Below are 5,835 nucleotides of genomic sequence, written 5' to 3' on the forward strand. Positions count from 1 at the left end.
AAATTAATAAATTGTGATATGTCTATAAATGGAATACTACTCAGAAATAAAATCTGATGACAATATAGTTGAATAACAAAAGTACTATGCTAAGCCAAAGAAGCCAGATGCACACAATGACATACTGCACAGTCTCATTTACATAACACTCCAGAAAAGGCAAGAAAATGGTGGGAGAAATCATAGTCCTTGTTGTTAGGACCTGGGAGCTGGGAGAGGGGTTGGCTGTATAGCCAATGCTGAGAGCTTCTGGGGGTAGGGTTTGGTTTGCAATGTTGTGTACACGACTATGTCAACTTGTCAGATTCATACACTACATGAATGAAAATGAGAATGTTTTCTATGGAAAGCCTGCTTTAGGGAACTTTAGTACCACAAGCTCCCCCTTAGTCCCCCACCAGAAAGTAGTCCTTCTGGTGTTTGACTTGCAATGTTATTTTTCTCTGTGATTAAGGGAATATGAATCCAGTCTGTAGGATTGAGAGCAGACTACCTGAGCAGAAATTGCTTGGGGACACTGCTCTGTTGGCTTTGAGGATTTTTTTGTGGAATATTATTTTAAGGCAAAGATGTGTTACATTTGTTTATGCTGAAGAATGTTACTTTAACTGTGTAAAGGTGTGTTTCTTTTGTTTATGCTGCATTTGTTTTAATGAACGATGTAAGATGATATAAGAATGTGTGTTTAATTACAAAAGATGTATTAGGTTTGCTTCACCTTGCCTGCCTAAGGCACCTGATTGGTCTAATAAAGAGCTGACAAGCCAGTAGCTAGGCAGAGAAAGGATAGGTGGGGCCAGCAGGCAGGAAGAATAAATAGGAGCAGAAATCTAGGCTCAAAATAAGGGGGGAGAAGAGGAAGAACAAGGGAAGGAGGAAAGAACGAGGGACACACCCATGGCAAGAAGCCAGGCAGATGCCAGCCAGCCAGATACAGAGAAGCAGACAGAGAGTAAGAAATACATAAAGTAAAATAAGGTAATAAGCCCCAAGGCAAAACGTAGATGAAGAGAAACAGGTTATAAGAGCTAGCAAGAAATGAGCTAAGCTAGGCTGAGCGTTCAAAACTAATAATAAACCTCCGTGTCATGATTTGGGAGCTGGGGTTCTCTAGCCTCTTGAACTGGAAGCTGTGTAGAAAAAGAAATGTTTTAGGTTGGAGGTAAAATCTATTTAGTATCAATACAAAAATCTAGGAAGTATTAGTGCAGAGTGAAGGGACAGTTGCCTGTTTCTGTGTTTGTCTGTTTGTGTGTTTTGAGGTAGGAACTTGCTGAATAGCTCAGGCTGGTTTCAAACTCATGACAATCCTCCTGCCTTCCTCTCTTCAGTGCTGGGTTTGAAGGCATAAATCACCATACCTGCCTGACTTTGAAGCCCGTTCCATAGCCATTTTTTTTTTCTCAGAAGAAGCCAAATACAAACCTGCTCATGATTTGGGAACCCAGAAGGTTGTTAAAGCTGCCTTCCCACCTCTCTTGAAGAGTGTGTTACTTTCCCTGGATGTCTACAAGTCTAAGCTCACTGTGATGCTGAAATCCCTGGGTGTTGTTGTAGGAGGGTTCCAGATCTTAGGAGGCCTTGAGACCTTAGCTCAGCTGACTCCATGATGGAAGTTCCATTCAGGCTGTAAAACTCAGCCCATAGACAGCACCACCTGCCAAAACTAAAAGACCTAACCCACCAAACTTCATATAGTTCTGGGAAAGTTTGTAATGTACTAACCTTGCTTTTTGGCTTCTGGAGTTCTGCTTCTGGCTAACTGTTCTTGTTAACTGAGTATGTCAGCTCATCCTGAGAAAGGCTCAATGCTACACTGGGATCCTGATGACCCAGTGTAGTTGCCCGCCAGCTAGTAAAGACTTTCTATTGACTTACACCCATGTCTGGATTGTCTTCTCTGGTGAGGAGCCCACAACAATTGTCATCTATGGATTCTCTTCAGCATGGAGAACCCCAGGTTACTCTTTCCCTCCCACACTTTTCTGGCTCAGGCATTTGAATTACAAATGTGAACATAAACAATCAGCTGTCCTGTGGTTCAAGGCTGCAGGACTCATTGCTCAGTGTTTAACGTTGTGAGCGGGAAAGGCAGGCAAGTGTGTTTTAACACTGTCCTCTCCACCAGTGCCTTGCAAACATATTTCTTTGTGTCCTGCACCATCAAGCATTGTGGACAACCCTCGTGTGAGGCTGTGGGAAAGCAGGTGAAAGAAAACAGGACAGGACTGCAAAGTCTAGGTCTAAGAACATCCTCTTGAGAACTCCCGAACTTTAGAGTGGAGCCCCTTCTCTACTAGGCGGCCAGACAAACAGAATAGGATTAATTTCAATCTCTTCACCTGATCCCTCAAATACTCATTACTAAAGCCTTGAGCCACCTAATTGTATTAGCTAGGGATCACCAAAGGAATAAAACCCATGCTACATAAGCTGATTAGATTATTATGGGTGTTAGCTCATGTAACTATGATTATTATGGATGTTAGCTCATATAATTGTGGATTTTAGATCTCCAAGAGTCCCACAGAACACCAGCTATAAGCTAGAGAATCAGAAAGTCAGTGGCTGACTATTATGGATGTTAGCTCATATAACTGTGGATTTTAGATCTCCAAGAGTCCCACAGTACACCAGCTATAAGCTAGAGAATCAGAAAGTCAGTGGCATAACTCAGTCTAAAGACGTAAGAACCAGAGAAGGCAACAGTGTAATTCCCTGGTGGAGCTCTAAGGCCTCAGAACCAGTGTGGGGGTTGGGGGCTGACTACTGTTGTATGTTTCAGAGCCCAAAGACTTGAGAATCCGTAGGTCTGATGTGCAATGTTAGGAGAAGTGGCTGTCACAGCTCAAAAAGACGGCGTGAGGGAGGGGTCTAGGATGGAGTATGAGGTGGGAGTTTCATCCTTCAGCCTTTGTGTTCTATTTGGGTCTTTGACAGGTAGGAAGGCACCCCTGTCAGTGAGGAGGAGCTTAATCTACTGACCTCTCACCCAGACACCCTCACGGATGCATCCAGAGGGTTTCACCAGCTATTTGAGCACTCCTTAGCTTATCAAATGACCCTTAAAATTAACCATTATATCGATAATGTCTGTTAGGCTGGAGGTTTGGGGACAAAAAAATTTCTCACCCATGCCCCATCATCACCCCCCACCCCAGCCAGAAGCTAGTGCTTGCAGAAGTCCGCAAACAGGACAAACAATCTCCTGCCAGAAACCTGCACCTACAAAAACCCACGCAAATCCTGGACAAAGCAGATACTTAGTTCCAGATTCTAAAGTAACGGCTGGACTCAGGACACACCTACTGGACTTCCAAACCCAGGCAATACCCCCTCTCCCGGTCTAGCAGTGAGACTTCACGGAACTACAGTGAGACTGAACTTGCCTGGGAGCAGCTAATCTCTAAATGAACCTGCCTTTTATTTCTTAATTCTGCTCAATTGGATTTATTGCAGCAACTGTGGCATCCCCGAGAATCCTGGCTGTGCACCCCTGTGCTTCGCCTTTCATGCTACCTCAGTCCCCCCTTCCTCCCTCTCCTCTTTATGCTCTTATGTACTATATGAAGAAAAACTTTCCCAGCTCCTGTGATGAAAGATACTTCATGACATTTAATTTCCTCTACGGGGTCTGAGCAGGCTTGACGAGACACCCAGTGATGCGCTTTGTAGCCTGGAGCTGGCTGCGGAGAGTTTTATGTCTTATAAGTGGTGTCAGATAAAGCCTCTGATGTTCCAGATGATGGCTAGGTGACCCTGTTAGAACACTGCTTACACTCAGGTGATAATTTACCTCTCTCGATATAACAACAGACAGAAAAGGCAAGTAAGCAGGGCTAACCTCGTTCCAGCATTCTTACCTCTTCTGTTCATCTGTCCCTACATTTTCTGAGCAATTCCAAGGTGCTGTAATCATGTTTATCGTTTATGTCCGTCATACCTTAGTGACCCTGGGAAGGAAGCTATGCCCAGAGCAAAGCAGAAATGAAATTTGCCCATATATATATATATATATATATATATATATATATATATATATATGGGTGAGTTATCCTCAGGAGGCACTGGCTAGGTAGAATATAATAGAACTGTCCATGAGGACTATCCGACAAGAAACAAGAGTCCAGGGAGACTGCATTTGGATTAACTCCAGTGTGGGGAATGTGGATCATCGTCCTTCCTTCTCTTCTATGCTAGCTCCTGGACAGACTTAGAAGGTGTCTACCCTAAAGAAACCTGTTGCTGAAATACTCCCTGATAGGCACATGGGATCCCCCATATGACCTGATGTGAGCCATGGATGGCCCTCCATTCTTTTTCCCTGCCCCGACAGCATTCTGAGACCTGGTATGAGACACGGCAACATCGCACTAGGGGAGCTGTTTACACATCCAGCCACACTAGAAGAAAGTTGTATCAAACACTTAAGCAATCTTACTTGATGGAGGACTTTCATTGGTTAATCAATAAAGTAACTGCCTTGGCCCTTTAAGAGGACAGAAAATTAGGTAGGCGGAGTAGAGAGAACAGACTTGTGGGAGAAAGGAAACAGAGTTGGGGAGACGCTTCAGGCAGTCGCCATATGCAGTCGCCATGCTTCTCCTCTCTGAGATGGACACAGGTTAAGATCTCTCCTGGTAAGCGACATAGATTACTAAATATGAGTTAAAGTAAGATGTGAGAATTAGCCAATAAGAGGCTAAAACTAATGGGCCAGGCAGTGTTTAAAAGAATATAGTTTCCGTGTAATTATTTTGGATAAAGCTAGCCGGGTGGTGGGACACAGCCCCGCCACTCCATCTACACTTACTTACTGACTTCTTCTGATAGCCTAATAAAGTGGTTAATATCATTAGCGCTCATTTTACACGTGAAGAAACAGGCTCAATGATATTAAACAGCTTGTGCATTTCACAAAGCTAAGAAGAAGGTGCCAGGACTTGAACCTGAACCTGGAAAATTTGGTTCTAAAATCTCTGTGTTTAAACTGTTGCCCAACTCAAGGGCATGCTTCTCATAACGGTGTGTAACAATTCATTCACCTGCAGTTCCCAAAGCCTTTATAGCATTTCCTTTAAGTCACATACAGCTGATATTTTCCATCTCCCCTCCGCCATGTGTGTACATTTGTAGTGGTTTGAATCAAAATGGCCCTTATAGGCTCACAGGGAGTGGCACTATTGGGAAGTGTCACCTTGTTGGAGGAAGTATGTCACAGGAGGTGCACTTTGGGGATTTAGAAACCCAAGCCAGGCCCATTGGCTCTCTCTTCCTGTTGTCTTCTGATATAGATGAAGAACTTCCAGCTTCCTCTCCAGCTCCATGTCTGTCTGCATGCCACCATGCTTCCTATCATGGTGATAATGAACAAAACCTCTGAACTGTAAGCCAGCCCCAATTCAGTGTTTTCCTTTATGAGAGTTGCCCTGGTCATGGTATCTCTTCACAGCAATAAAAACCTAACAAAGACAACGGGTTTTTTATGGGAGGGGTGCATGTAATGATGGATCTCAGGAGTTCTTCCTCAGAAATGACACCCACCTCACTTTTAGAGCCCGGTCTTTCTTGGGCATGACCTGTGCAGCCTGACGGAGAAGTATGTGGACTGACCAGTGAGCCTCCACCTCCCCACTGCGGGGATCACAAGGGCATGCCACTACACCTGGCCTTTTCGCTGTGTCTTGGGTATCAGACCCAGGTCTCCCTAGGAAGTCCACACTGAGCTTTCTTCAGGCAGTGTTAGTTCTCTATTAAAATGTCTAGTTCCTCTTCTCTTGTGCCATGGGGATGATTCAGAATCTTAGAGATCCAATGGAACATAGATTACTCTTA

The sequence above is a fragment of the Arvicola amphibius genome, chromosome 9 (genome assembly GCF_903992535.2).
Source record: "Arvicola amphibius chromosome 9, mArvAmp1.2, whole genome shotgun sequence".
NCBI lineage: Eukaryota > Metazoa > Chordata > Mammalia > Rodentia > Cricetidae > Arvicola > Arvicola amphibius.